The 16,033-nt window shown below is 44.2% G+C and overlaps 1 protein-coding gene across 4 annotated transcripts in view; it reads right to left on the reverse strand.

Annotated features, from left to right (window-relative positions):
* ZFHX3 (zinc finger homeobox 3) overlaps nucleotides 1–16,033 on the reverse strand; it is a 309,679-nt gene that overhangs the window by 115,837 nt on the left and 177,809 nt on the right. The gene's annotated exons all lie outside the window — the stretch shown is intronic.

The following is a 16,033-nucleotide window of genomic DNA, read 5'->3' on the forward strand; positions in this document are numbered from 1 at the left end:
AACTACTGTCTATGAGGAGAACCCTAAAAGCAAGGCTTATTGTTCTCAGACTTAAAATCAAGACAGAAAAGTACATTTCTTCAGATTAGTCTCCTGCCAACATTTCAAGGTCATTTGGCATGGTACATGGATAAGGAAATGATACTGTGTTGTGTGCGTGGACACAGGGGTCTGAATCCAGAGCCAGCAGGCAGCAGGACATACAGAAGTAATGTGAGGAATACTGCTGAGGAGACAACTCTGCACCAGGGCCCAGGACTTTGACATCAGAGGCCCCAGGTTCAATATCAACACCCACATGCCAGAGTTGAGTAGCGCACTGGTGTCTCTCTTGGTCTTATTGTCTTTCTGTTTTATAAAAAATAAATAAATCCTAAAGATAGATAGATGAAGTAAATAAAATGAGTGGTTTTGAGGTGGCCTGGGTCCTGAAATTGTTAGAAGACCCTGGATATCCATGTTGAGAAGACAGAAGAGATTTGTCCATGGACCAAAATCACTACCTTCTCATGCCCTGAAGCACAAGAAGCCAGGAGCCCTTTTTATTCCAGAATTGGCATGTTCCTGGAAGAAAACATCCACCTCCTTCATTTCAAGTGACCTATTTTGAGGATTTTTTTTTCTATTGGGTGTACATAAAGCAGAAGGAATAATTATAAGAAGGTTAAGTGGCAGACTCAACTGGTGGGTGGGAGAGAAAGAACTCAAACCTGGGTCTCTTGTCCCCCAGCATCCTTTTAGAAGAAGAAATTGAGAAAACCTGAAGAAGAAATTGAGAAAACCTAAGTGTTTTTACATGCTTATCCCTTTCTAAGTCTCCATAACCCATGTGTAAAGTCAGGTCCCTGGAGCGCCACAGAGCACATGACTGAGGCCTGGGAACTGTCCAAATTTGTCTCCTTCCTGACCCACACTCATCCTTGTTAACTCTTGATCCACACCTTGATAACTCTTTCTGATCCTACTTGGACTCACGTTTTGTCCAGATTGTAAGGGGAGAGGGCACAGCCGCTAGAAGGTCCTGCTCTAGGCTTAATACTGAAAGTACCAGATGGGATGGTCCTCCCATCCCCTCCCTAATACCCATGTCAGGCAACATAGCTCTGAGGTCCATGTGCTCACAAGTATACACCCTCAGATGCCTGGAAAAGTGTGAATCTTCCAGAAGCATGTTTGCACCTTACTGATTGCAGGAGGAAGTATGAATGCACTGATGAGCTGTCGTGACAGAATCATGGGGGCTGGGGGAGGGGCCAGGCCTTCAATCCTGTCAACAAGCTAAACTAGTCCACACTTGGGACTCTTCTTCTTCTTCTCCTTCTCCTCTTTCTTCTCCTTCTTCTTCTTCTTCTTCCAGGGTTATCAGTGGGGCTTGGTGCTGGCACTACAAATCCACTGCTCCTGGCAGCTATTTTTTCCATTTTATTAGACAGGAAAGAGTGACATATTTAGAGAAGGGGTAGGAAGAGAGGGAGAGAGAAAGACACCTGCAGACCTGTTTCACCACTTGTGAAGTGGACCCCCTGCAGGTGGGGGGGGGGGTTGGGGGTTTGAACCTGGATCCCTGTGTGGGTCCTTGCACTTAGTACTATGTGTGTTTAACCACTTCTCCCCCTCCGCGCCCCCCCACCCCGGAACTTTGAGACCCAGCTTTCTCTGGGGCCATTGTGCAGGTACGAATGCAAAGGGCTTCACAGGACCAGTGAAGAACAAGTCTGTTTTCCTCAAGAAAAAACAGGTCCTGTAATACCCTCAAGCACAGAGCGTTGGAACACAGCAATCCCACCACCAGGCTCCTCCAGCCACCAGCCTAGGCTGTCCTTGAGCAGTTTCAAAATTGAAGGAGTCTGAAGCCCTGGTGAACTCAGTAGTGTCTGTTAAAGAAATCACAGTCCTGAACAGAGAAAGGCTTCTTTTCTTGCAATAAATTTGAGCTGATTTTTCTCTTTTTGGGTTATCTTCCATTTGCCTCCTCTGAGATAAGGAGCCTTGCAGAGCATTTCAGGAGGACAGGACAGGCCAAAAGCAATGTTTTCTGGAGGCTACAGATGAACTTGCCCAAATTCATTCTCAACTCCTCCCTCTTAAAAGCTAAAAACTGGTGAAAAGGGAGTGGGAGCAAGGGCTTAGCTGAGGAGTGTGGAACAGGAAATGTGTACTCAAGAGCCAGGAAGAACTGTTTACCTTGGATCACTAAAACATGAAGAATTCAAATACCAATTCTTCTACTAAAACTGACTACTCTCTGCCCTAATCCAGCTTTTCAGCCCTTTTCTCAACTCTGACACCATCTTCTGAGACAATATTTTAAGTCTACCTGCTAACAGGCTCAGGCAAAAATTACTAAAGTCATGGGTCCCACGGAACATACCAATCCAGAGACCCCTAATTTCATCTGCTCTATTCTTTTTTTTTTAATTAGAGACAGCCAGAAATCAAGAGGTAAGGGGGTGGTAGAGAGGGAGACAGAGAGACACCTGCAGCCCTGCTTTACCACTTGTAAAGCTTTCCCCTGCAGGTAGGGACCGGGGGCTCGAACCTGGGTCCTTGTGCATTATAATAAGTACACTCAACCAGGTATGCCCCCATCTGCTCTATTCTTACTTTTGGGTTCCTGTTCATTAAACAATTTGTCCTCTTTTATATTTTGCCACCTTTCAGCCACCAAGTTGCTGATTCTACTAAGATTTCATCCTGACATCCCTGGGCAGACAACCTCAACAATGTGTCCTCTCCAAAGCCCTGCTCCACTTAAATAAATAAATAAATAAAATAAAAAAGATAGAAACAGGCTGGGGGTATGGATCTACCTGCCAACATCCGTATCCAGTGGAGAAGCAATTATGGAAGCCACACCTCCCACCTTCTGCACCCCATAAAGAATTTTGGCCCATACTCCCAGGGGGATAAGAATAGGGAAGTTTCGGGAGTCAGGTGGTGGTGCAGCTGGTTAAGCGCACGTGGTGCAAAGCACAAGGACCAGCGTAAGGATCCCGCTTCCAAACCCCCGGCTCCCCACCTACAGAGGAGTCACTTTACAGGCGGCGAAGCAGGTCTGCAGGTGTCTATCTTTCTCTCCCCATCTGTCTTCCCTCCTCTCTCCATTTCTCTCTGTCCTATCCAACAAAAACGACATCAATAACCACAACAAGGGGAGGAAAAGGGAAAATAAATATTTTTTAAAAATAAAATAAAAAGATTTAAAGAATAGGGAAGTTTCCAATGGAGGGGATGGGACACAAAGCTCTGGTGGCAGGAACTGTATGGTATTATACCCATTACCTTATAATCTTGTTAATTACTATAAAATCATTAATAAAAAATTAAAAAACTAACTGAATAAAAGATAACAGGAAAAAATAATGATTAAGTCCAACACATTATTACCTTCCCATGAAACAGGATTTCTATGATTATTTATTTATTATAACTATTAGTATTATATTATTACTACTGTTATTTCAAACAAAAAAAAACATGGATGTGTGTGCTGTTTTCCAAATGGCCGGGATTTCCAATCTCTCAGCCTAAAGAGAGGATAACATGCCCAAAAGGAATTTGATAGGATTTGAGATGTCAAAGCTTTGTTGTCTTCAAATCCATGGACTCTTGGGTGACAGGGCTGTAATAGCTATTCTTTGAAAATGTCACACTGGGGATGCCTGCTTATAAAACAAGGACTAGCACAAAAAAGATGTTCCAAAACCACTTTATACTCTAAGTCCTAGTGGGAAATGGACACATACTATAAACGATAGAAGAAAGAATAAAAGGAAATAAAGAAAAAAGAATCACAACCACTTCCCCTGATCCTAGACTAGGGAACATTGAGGGATTTCTCTAAAAGACTCACATGAAAATTCAATTTCTAAGTCTACAACTGGAGAGTTGGCTCAGTGGGCACAAAGCAGATATTGCATGTATGAGGACTCCGGTTCAATTCCAATTCCTGGCACTGCATTTGGTGCAGCAAAGTGGTGCTATGGTCTCTCTTTCCCTCCCATCATTGTAAATTCATCTTTTTTTTGCCATGAGAGTTATTGCTGGGGCATGATTCTTGCATGACAAATCCACCACTCCTGAAGGCTTTTTCTTTTGTTTTGTTTTGTTTTAGATGGAAGTTGAGAGGAAAGGGAAGACAGAAACAAAGAGACAAAGAGACAGAGAGCACAGCAACACTCTTTCACTACTTGTGAAAGTTCCCCTTTCAAGTGGGGACCAGAGGAGCATGGGGGGCTTGAACCCACATCCTTGCATATGATGATATGTGCACTCTACCAGATGTACCACTCCCCTCGCCCCTCTTTTTAAAGAATTCTGGTGAGGAAACAGCTCGCCCAGATCACTTTTTATGAGAACTAGATTTAAGCACCTACCCACCACATGGCTGGTGGAATAATGCTGTGATGATTCTCCTCCTCTCTCTTCCCATAAATAAATAAATAAACCTTTAACAAACTGATAATAATAATTCCAGTCCTGCTCCTAAACTCCAAATTCATCTTCCAAGACACGTAACATCAAAAAGGTTCAGAAGGACCTCTTGGCTGGTTATTAGAAAACACCTACCTGTCTGTAAAGGCTACACCTCCACACACAATCTGAGGGGAACAGCCCGGCTTGCACTAGACTGCACGATCTTGCAGGGTGCTTCTCATTCTGAACTAAACAGAAGTGACCAAAATGAATGGCAGCCTGCATCCCACCCTCTTACAGACCTCTTCCACACCATGTGGTCATCTCCCTGGCCCTGAGTGGGCCAACACACTGATTCTGTCAGCCAGACTCCTTTCTCCCTCCTGAGTGGCACTGGCCCCTTCCCCAAATTCCACTCCTGGAATCTGTCTAATAAGAAGCAGCAGGAAAGGGTGGGGCCTGTGCAGCAGAGGAGGACTCCACCAGGGCCAGCCAGTCAGCCAAGGACATGCTTCCCCTGCAGAGGAGAGAAGATGTTTTCATTTGGAGAAAGAGGAAGAATAATTTGTTCCTGACCTAGCTAATTAGAATACCCTCAATTGGGATCACAATGTATTTAATTAAATTCACTGTAATATATGAAGAATCCACCAAGGCACAAATCCCAGCGGAACACTCAGTAAAAGAGCAGCCTCCTCCCAGAGTTCTTTCTCTCCTTCCTTGACAGGGAATTTTGCACCCACACAAACTGTGAGTACCCCCAAAGCCAAGCCTTTCCTCCACCTCTATCGTGAGGCATTTGCAGACTCAGGGAGGACTCCTGAGTTTGGTTTTACCCTTTTTCTTTCACTTTTCTTTGCTTTAGGCTTCAGATTCCTACCTGAGGGCTAGCAAAATAACTCACTTGGATAATGTACTACTTATCATGTGCATGACCCAGTTTTGAGCCTGGTCCCCCTACACTGAAAGTTTCAGTGATGTGGTCTCTTTCACTCTCTCTCTACCTCTATCTTTGAAAGAAAAAAGTTCTTCACTACTGTTAGATCATATGTCTACTTAAAAAGAAAGAAAGAAAGAAAGAAAGAAAGAAAGAAAGAAAGAAAGAAAGAAAGAAAGAAAACAACTACCTGATTTAATGTTAGTGTGTGGCAAGGCCTGCTATAAGTGGATCCACCCCCAAAAAAACTGGCTGTCAAACACCTGGGCAAGGCAAATCTTGGGTTTGATTCTTAGTGTCTAGCACACATTAGCTATTATGCAAAAACACTCAAAAACAGAATATGCTCTGCCTTCCAGGTGACTAAGCACAATGGTTGCGACTGAGAAGACATACTAACAGGTGATGATGAGGTTACAGCTTAAATATTATTGTGAGAATACACTAGCTGGACTAGAAAAAGCCATGCAAGGGGCTAATAAACTGACTCACACTTGGTTGGTTCAAGGAAAACTGGCCTCTATCCACAAACAAAAGAAAGCAAGACCAGCAAGCACATCAGGGAAGGAAGATCAAGCTAATGTAAGAAAAGCTGACACTCCTGATCCCCTCAAAACCAGTTCAGTCAGCCCCTCCCTATAACCCTGAACCCATCTAAGGTTTTCTTAATTTCCCCAACCTCACTGTTTGTCTGTTTGTTTGTAAATATGCCTACAAAACATTGGGTTATACAACTTTCAAATGTGTAGTTGTTTCTACCAAAAGAAATGACTACACTTGGCTAGGGAATTTACTTGCTGAAAATTCAAATAAGTACAATGACCAGGGGCCAGGTGGTAGCACACCTGGTTAAGCATACATAGTATGCTTACATACATAGTACCAAGCATAAGTACCTTGGTTCAAGCCCCTGCTCCCCACCTGCAGGGGATCTGCTTCATGAATGGTGAAGCAAGTCTTCAGGTGTCTATCTCTCTCCCTCTCTCTGTCCTGTCTCAATTTTGTCTGTCCTATTAGAAATTAGGTTCTCCAGATCCCCACCCTACTAGGGAAAGAGAGAGGAAGGCTGGGAGTATGGATCAACCAGTCAACGCCCATGTTCAGCAAGGAAGCAACTACAGAAGCCAGACCTTCCACCTTCTGCATCCCACAATGACCTTGGGTCCATACCCCCAGAGGGTTAAAGAATAGGAAAGCTATCAGAGGAGGGGAGGGGATAGGATACAAAGAGCTGGTGGTGGGAATTGTGTGGAGTTGTACTCCTCTTATCCTATGGTTTTGTTAATGTCTCTTTTAAATTAAAAAAAATATAGAAAGAGAAAGAAAAGGGGGGGTGCCAGAGTGGTGAACTCATAGTGCCAGCAATGAACCCCAGCAATAACCCTGGTGGTAATAAAAACAAAAGGAGGAGGAATACAATGACCCATAAAACATACAGGTGTCCTGTTTGACTCATAAGCAGGAAAAGAACCCAACAATCTCCAACTCCTCCAGCTACTACCAACACATCTCCAGCACCTCAGGCTCTAACTGTGACATACTAGGTGGTCAGCACCTTATGCTGAAAGGGGGGAGGTGGGCTCAGATAACCAAGTCTGTTTTGCTGTGCCTCTTTATGCTCTCTTTGAAAGTTTATATTTTATCTGTTTGCAGCACCAAAGAATGAACCCAGAACCTTGTGCAAGCCTGGAGAGACCTCCCCAGCCCAATTTTCATTCTGTATTTTGAGGGAGGGGAGAAGGGAGAGAGGGGGAAGGAGGAAGAGGAGGAGAAGGAGGAGGAGGAGGAGGAGGAGGAGGAGGAGGAGGAGGAGGAGGGAGTAAGGGAGAGAGTAGGCAGACACCAAAGCATTACTCCATCATCCATGGAGACCCTTTGGTACTGTTCATGGTGTTCCCATGCGGTATTGGTTTTGAATCTTGGGCCTCAAGCACAATAAGACATGCACCTTACCCAATGAGACATTTTATGGGTCCTTTTATTAATTTATTTATTTTACTAGAGTAATGTTTGGCTCTGGCTTATGGTGGCACACGAGACTAAACTTGGGGTCTCTGTTTTGTGCCTTAGGCATTGAAGTCTGTGTCCTAAACCACTATGTTGCTTTACTCACCCAGGAATTATTGATACTTTTTATAAGCTCATCTCATCTCATCTCATCTGATGAGCTCATCTCATCTCAGTTAAGCTGGACAGTGACACTTCTGTGCCCCTAACACAGAAGCATCCAACATCCACCTTAGGGGAATGTTCTTGGGAAGGAATGGAGCTAAGAAAAGTCCTTCCTGCAGTAAGAAGTACCTCTGGTAAAGAGGATGGTACATCAGGCTCAATGCAAAAGGTAAATTAATAATTAAAAGAGAAAGACGAGAAGAGAAACCAGCCTACATTACTTTGTGGGCTTCTACCCCATTAATATGTTGTGCTAGCTTACCCTGGCCCATGCCTGGAAGTCAAAGAGACGAAAAAAGGGTTCTTGTTAGAAAATAATTCATCGTGAAAATCAAAAAAATGTGTTCCTGTTACTTGTTTCCCAAGAAAACTAACCAACTTCTGTCAGAGAACATTGATTTCTATAAATCTGGAGGGGCTCCAGCTCCCTCCTCTTCACCAACAATAGGAGACTTCTAACATCTGGTTTTTCATGCATGGAATGCAAAATATTGATTAAGTTTTGTCAAAGCCTCCCTTTTAAAGTAGAAATGGACAAAGTACGTTTGTTCTCTCCCTCCCTCTCTCTCTCTCTCACACACACACACATACACACACAGAGAGGATTCACAAAGTTTCCTCAGGGAGTAACACCTATATTCTCATTCTCTCTCTCTCTCTCTCTCTCTCTCTCTCTCTCTCACACACACACACACACACACACACACACAGCATTCACAAAGTTTCCTCAGGGAGTAACACCTATATTCTCTCTCTCTCTCTTTCTTTCACACACACACACACACACACACACACACACACACACACACACACCATTTTTCTTTGCTCACTGAATAATTCTGTTCTGAAAGAGTGAAGCTTCCTGCCAGGCAATGCTGCCCCTAGGCACCCCGTCTAAGCAGATGGGCTGTACCCCAGGGGATATCAAGCAACTCCTGCAAGAAGAGAAGCAATACCCTTCAACCTCTCTTGGACATTCTGGAAGGCCCTGAGACACCTGTTGGGGCTCTCAGCCCATCAAGGCAAAGGCAGGAGGAAGGGCCTCTCAATTCATATGTCAGAGGCCTGGTGGGAGAGGCTAGGAAGAAACAACTGCTGGCTACAGCATGCCAGGGCCTTTCGCTTCTCCATTTGTGGTGGAGATTGTAAAAGCCTCACTAAGACTTCTAGTGATGAGGCAGGAGCAGAAAATGAGGGTCTAGAATGAGTTTACTAGCTCCCCACATTACAGAAACATCAGGAAGACGCTATCATGGGGGGTGTGTGTAGGGACAGTTATGCATAGGTAGAGGTGGGTGTGTGCAGCCTTGTGCCCTTCCACAGGACTGAACACAAAGGAAACACCTACAAAGACTTTCCAACTAATTACAGCCTCTTGGCTCCTGTCCTTGGAGAAACTCAAAGCTCAGAGAGGTCATGTGTTTTCTCCAAGGTCTCATAGCACATGGAAGAAACAATCTGGAGCCTGTGCTCTGATGCCAAGTCCACCTCAGGTAAGCTATGCCACTCTGACTGCAGGGGTCTTCTCAAACCAAGATGTCCCAGACCCCGGCAATCACCTTGAATGCCTAAAAAAGAAATTGCTTCAGATGCACTGCTGCGGGAGTGTGGGTGGTTAATTTTTTTAATCATGGGTTGTGCTACCAAGGTTTTAATTTTTTAATCAGAGGTTGTGTTACAGTTCCAAATTTAATGCCACATTCTTATGATGGCTTCCAGAAGGTCAATATATATATCTTTTGTTTAATGCCGGCTTTTTATCCCCTCCTGGCTTCAGCCTTGGCATATGCTAATTTAGTCCCACATCCCTGTAGGAGCCCTGCAGACACCAGAAGATAGAAGCCCCAACCATGACTTACAAGAGAAAGTGAAAGGAAGTAAAAATGTTCCCTTAGATCAATCCATTTGCACTGTTCTGACCTAGTTTCTGGTTTCTAGGCCATACTCCTCAGGTCCTAGAATAAGCCACAAAAGCTGGCTCTCAGGATCCCACCTCTCAGGTTGGAGTTGACATTTCTCATCCCTGCAGCTTTCCCCTAAAGTGAGTGCCATTTCTTGATTCCAAAGTCTCAAGATGAGTGTTCCCTGCAGAGAAGTATAGTCAACACTAGAAACAAAATAACAGCAAATCTGCAAAATAACTCTGCAACTCTCTATAGATGATACCTACCTTGGCTTTAAAATACCTTTTCATAGAACACCTCAAATGTAGATGCAGGTAAAATTCTGGTGGTTGCACATTTAATTTCCCTCCCTTAGGAAAATTCCAGCAGGTACTGTGGCAGGTACTATTTTCATACAGAGAGAAAGATCACCAGGTTGAAGGAGTTGTCACAAAGAAAGGGGCCCATCAGATCCTGAGGTCATGAACAAAATGATGGCCACTTCGAGTAATGGTTGCATGAACATCTATGTACAAGGAGGTGACTCCATGGATTAACATCAAAATGACCACCGCAGGGCCTAAGAGTAGAGGATCTACTTTGCATGCTTGAGGCCCTAGGTTTGATCCCCCACACCAGGTGAGAACAAGGAAAAACTGAGCAGAAATTCATGAATGGTGGAGCACTACTGTGCTCTCTTGTTCCCCTACACAGACACACAGATATCCATTAATCAGTCAAAGCAAAACACAAACTGACCACTCTTTGAAAACTAGTTAAAGCACTTAACATCTGAACATCATCTTTCCAAAGAACAGTGGATAGTAATAGCTCCTCCAATAGTTTGGGATGAGCTTCTGCCCTAGCACCACTTTCCAATTCTTCCAGGTACTCACTCCCAGACAAAAACAAAGGCTGTCATGCTACTCACGCTTATTCTCCTTCCATTTCAAGCCAAGTTGTTGACAATAATGGTAGATTAACGTAGGGTCTGGGGGAGGGGCCAGGCAGTGGTACACCTGGTTGAGCACACATGTTAGCCTGCACAATAAGGACCAGTGTTCAAGTCCGCTGTCCCCACCTGCAGGGGAAAGCTTTACTAGCAGCAAAGCAGGGCAGCAGTTATCTCTCCGATCCCACCTCTCTAACTCCTACTTTCCTTTCGTATTCTCTCTGTCTCTATCCAAAATAATAAAGGAACAAATAATAAATAATAAAATAAATAAAGTACAGTCTGGGTAAAGACAGCCTGGTAGAAAACCCTAGCTCTGTGCTGTCTTAGGCAAGTTAGGAACTTCAGTGAGCCTTGGTTTCCTCACTTACAACATGGGGACAATAATAGGGCTTCATTATAGCACTGCTGGGAAGATTCAATGGGATAATTCCTATGTGCCTGCTGTATGGTCTGTCTCTATAATGTATAAGGTAGTTTTTTATTATTATTACTATGTTTTAAGTTAATTAAGCTTTGGGACTGGGGTGGAAATGAACAGCTATTGAATCTGCTTATTTGACAGTTTCTTCCTTACAACTAAGCTCTCTTATACCTCTCTTGGTACTGTGTCTCCTGCTCTTACCCCAAAGAAGAATCCCAGATAGACCCCCCCCCCGAAAAAAAAAGGATGTACAGAAATTACAATATGGAATGTGTTTGATGGGGCCAAGCAGTGGTATACCCAATTGAGCATACACATTACCATGCATAAGGACCTGGGTTCAAGCCCTCAGTCTCACTTGGGGCAGGGGGTGAGGCGGGTGCTTCACAAATGGTGAAACAGTGCTAGAGGTGTCTCTCTCCTTCAATTTTGCTCTATGGTGTCAAATGGTGGGGGGTGAGGAGAGAGGAAAAGAAAAGAAGAGGGGGAAAAATAGCTGGCAGAATGGTGGATTTATCATACAGGCACTGAATCCTAGAATAACTCTGGAGGGAAGGAGAGAGGGAGGGAGGGAAGGAGATAAAGGAAGGAAGGGAGAAAGAATTAAAGAAAGAAAGAAAGAAAGAAAGAAAGAAAGAAAGAAAGAAAGAAAGGAAGGAAGGAAGAAAGAAAAAAAGAAAGAGGAAGGAAGGAAGGAAGGAAAGAAGGAAGGAGGGAGGGAGGGAATAAAGGAAGAAGGGGTAGAGGGAAGGCTACTGAACACACACAGCGGTGTTTTCCTCTAAGAGGTGCTTACTTTTTATTTTATTTTATTTTATTTTCAGAGACTTTCCAAGTTATACTCTGGGTACAGTCAGAACCAGGATTCAAGCCCCCAGTCCTTGGCACACAAGTGGATATGGTGACTGGATATCTTTGCCTACTGGGACACTGACACAGTGAAAAATCAGGGACTATGTTTACTTGTTTTTACATTTTTCATGGGCATTTTCTTTCTTTTTAAAATTTATTTGTGATTAATAGGATATTAAAAGATTGTAAGATTACAATGTACAGTTCCATACCAGATAATCGATACAGTCATCTTCAGTCTACCATGAGCCCAGACTGTGCTTCCTTGTTTCTGCTTGGCAGGGCAAGTACCCTGGGCTTGGTTGTTAATGATATAGATGATATTCTAGCTCAGGAGTGGCTCTCTAACTCAAACATGTAACAGAACTATGTTGGAAGAGGAGAAGTGGGGGGGGGGTGTCATGCCCCTGACTACTGAGTCTTCCCTGGTCTGGGGTTTAGCCCCCAAATTTGCCATTTCTTTTTTTTTAACGTTTTTTTTTTTTACTATTTATTTTATTTATTTATTCCCTTTTGTTGCCCTTGTTGTTCTATTGTTGTCGTCGTTGTTGGATAGGACAGAGAGAAATGGAGAGAGGAGGGGAAGACAGAGAGGAGGAGAGAAAGATAGACACCTGCAGACCTGCTTCACCGCTGTGAAGTGACCCCCTTGCAGGTGGGGAGCCAGGGCTCGAACCGGAATCCTTGATCTGGTCCTTGCACTTTGGACCACATGCGTTTAACCCGCTGTGCTACAGCCCGACTCCCCAAATTTGCCATTTCTAACTATCTCCTAGATGTTGTTGAACAGCAATGTTCAAGGAAAAGAAGATACATAGATAGATAGACAGACAGACAGACAGATAGATAGATAGACAGACAGATAGAGAGACTCAAGTCAGAAATACAAGAGGATATTTCCCTAAAAGGAGCAAGATGCCCAAGGCTTAAATCTCTGCACCTGCTCTTCTCAAAGAGTATTTCAGATTCTAACAAACTTCAGGAGATAAACCAGGCAATATCTGCAACAAAAAAGTCACCGAGAAGCAGTTGCCTATTACTAGTTTACTCCAGATACTTCATAAAAGTTGAAATTGGCTCTCTATTCATCTTCCTTGCCCCTTTCACATCTGCAGTGGAAAATGCTCTGGGGTGGCAAAGCCTGAATCTAGAAGGCCAAGCAAGAGGCACCATCACGTCTTCCTTGCCCCACTCTGCATCTTGCCAAGTGCACCTGTCCAGGTGTCCTGCTGGAGCAGAACCCAAGGAAGAGTTTAGTTTTAACCCAGGACAAAAGAAAAAAAAAAATCAAACGCTCTTTAAAATTTTTCCCACTCTTGAACTTTAGCAGTAGCCACTGGAAGCATAAGTTTGGCACTCCAATTTTGGATATCTCTTGAGTTCCCAAGATTTGCTGACAAACACCCCCATCACCTTCATAATGAGAGAAGCCACAGACAGCAACACCATGCTGACTTCTTCTCGAGAAGAGGCGATTAATTTTGATTTTGCTTTTCTCTTGAAAGAGTAAATGGAGGAATGATGAGGGAGAAGAGAAGAATGCCAAGGTCCAAGAGATTCCTTTCATGTGTGAGGCCCTGAGTTTGATGCACAGCACCACATGGGAGCACACCAGATAGTCCTAAAGGATGGTGGCGGAATGCTCTGGTATTTCTCCTCTGTGTCTCTCAAAAGAAACAGAATGAAACAATTGGGCCAGGGAGGCTGCTAGGCAAGGGTACATGCATGCATGAGATCCTGGGTTCATTTTCCTGCATGTTAAAAAAAAAAAAAAAGGTGGGGGAGAAGCCCATTATAGAAATGCCTTTGATGTCACTCATTCTGGCTGCTGGGGAATCTCATCCTTTCTCCTAATATTCATGAATTTGGCTGAAAGCTGAAGGGGCAAGTGACCCTGTGGGAGGGGACAAGAGACCAGCAGAGGGAAGGCTCTGTGGCCAATGGCTGCCACTTGGTGGGAGGGGACCAGTTTTGCAAAGGATGACATGGCTAGTTTCTCAACTCTTTCGGGTTCGGATTCCCCTCATAAATAACCCAGACAAACACCCTGTGCACTGGGTTTTGCTCTCTTCCCCCCACCCTTTTTAAGTCTCATTAAAAGCCGATACCATTCGGCCTCAAGATGGAGAGCTCAGCATGGATTTTACTGAACGTTAAATCAACCAGCAAGCGTAGCCAGCAAACTCTGTGGCACTTTAACTTTAAATAATGCAATAATTATTGAATTTCCTTTTTATAACTGAAGTGCTGGAATGTAAACAATGGGGCTGTAATTGCAGGAAGGGGGGATCAATAGAGGCAATCGTTTTCAGCCATGTTAATTGTAAATACAATTGCTCCAAGATGTCAGCCTTGTTCTTCTTGCTCCCAGAATCATCCTAACGGATGACAGAGTCCAACTTTCCCATTACAGCTGTTCGTTCCTTTAAGAGGTTCTCAATCAGGTCTGATCAATCTGTCAAGATAATGCATGGAGTAAGTAAGACTCTTCCAAACACAGGCTCCCAATCAATAGCCCGGACCAGCTTAATGAGGTGGGGCTAAGGCCCAGAGGGAGGGAACAGCCCCTAGCTTGCGCCTAGGTTTGGCAAGCTGGCTTTCTCGCTTGGCCCTGATAAACAGATCAGCCCTTAATGAGGACATTAGTTATGCATGCTTCAGCAAGCAGCAAGACACCCGTCTCTTGGGACAGACGGACAGAAAACAAAATAGATTAACAGAAAACAATATGGTGCCAAATTAGGTCTAACTGAAGACTTTTCCCTCCTTCTCCTGTGTTCCTTAATTGTCCGGCAGAATGGTGGACATCAATTAATCATTCCAATAGGCCACAGTGTGAAGACTGAGAGCTGCTGGGTGGTTCTCTGAGGGTCCATCTGCCTCCCCTGGGCTTTCACTGAAGTGTTAGCACCTTCTTTTCCTCAACACCATTTCTAGATCCCGGGGGGGGGGGGGGGGGCTTTCAGAGATGAATCCCTGCACCAACTAGCAGGGAAGAATGATGATGAAGCTGAATCTTGAAAGCTAAGAACCATATCGTATGGCTGGGGACCAAAGGCTCACAACAAGGAGACTGTTCATTGAGGCTGTGAGCAAGGCTTGGTTTTGATGATAGCTGTTGCTTCACTAGCAAGAAGGAGAACCATGGAGCTTTGGATCCTGTTTTACTGGCTCTAGCACCTCCAAATTCACACAAGGACAGTCCAGAGAGTGGAAAATCATCTCCAGGCCGCAGGGGCCACTATGTCTTCACAGTTGTTCCTACTGTGGTGGATGGGGAAGCGTCCACTTTGCAAACCCTTGAGAAGGGGCCGTGATAATGGAAGGTCCCATCAAGTACGAAGTTACCTCTTTCCCTGAAGGCAGCATGGTTTAAGCAGGAAGGCGGTCCCTGAAGTATGATCCCTGGACCCACAACCTCAGGAACCACTTCATACATCATCTGAATCCACAGGAACTCTGGGGATAGGCCTGGAAATTTGGTGTTAACAAAGTTTCTGGGTGATTCCATGTACACTCATTGGATAACTACTGCTAGGCAAAGCTGGCTTCTATGAAGGACCTTCTGCTAAGTTACAGAGAAATGGTTGGTCGGCTCTTTCAGGATCAGAAACAGTTTGACCCGCAGGATGAATCTGAAAATCTGTATGTTTCACTGAGGCTTGGACCAGACGAGAGGAACTCTTTATTCAAGCTCGCCACCCACCTGTTCCAACATACAAGACCTCTGGGAATAGTAAAGTCAAGGAAATTAAGTTTGTCTCGAAAACTCCACTTTATTGGTTGGAAAGGATCATGGAGTTAGGCTGGCATAGGTCATCTTACTTATTTTAAAATGTAATTGCCTCCTACTGTGACTGAGTTAAAATGAGACTTTTTTTTTTTTTTTTTTTTTTGCCTCCAAGGTGATTGCTGGGACTCTGTGCCTGCACTACAAAGCCACTGCTCCTAGAGGCTCTTTTTTTTCCTTTTGTTGCCCTTGTTGTTTATCACTGTTGTTGTTATTGTTACTTATTATTGTTGTTATTGCTGTCATTGTTATTGGATAGGACAGAGAGAAATCAAGAGAGATGGGGAAGACAGAGAGGGGGAGAGAAAGATAGACACCTACAGACCTGCTTTACCACTTGTGAAGTGACCACCCCTTGCAGGTGGGGAGCTGGGGGCTCAAACCCAGATCCTTACGCTGGCCCTTGCACTTTGCACCATGTCCGCTTAACCCACTACACTACCGCCCAGCCCCTTTTTTGTTGTTTATTAAGGTATATGAATGAGCAGAACAAAAGAAAGTAAACATACAGGGCTAGAGAGATCAGATTCTTGATTTATGCAAAGGCCTAGCTCATAAGCCCTCCTCCAAAGCCTTCCCAAACCCCTAGTTTACACCAGCCCCCTCT

The sequence above is a fragment of the Erinaceus europaeus genome, chromosome 2 (assembly GCF_950295315.1).
Source record: "Erinaceus europaeus chromosome 2, mEriEur2.1, whole genome shotgun sequence".
Taxonomy (NCBI): Eukaryota; Metazoa; Chordata; class Mammalia; order Eulipotyphla; family Erinaceidae; genus Erinaceus; species Erinaceus europaeus.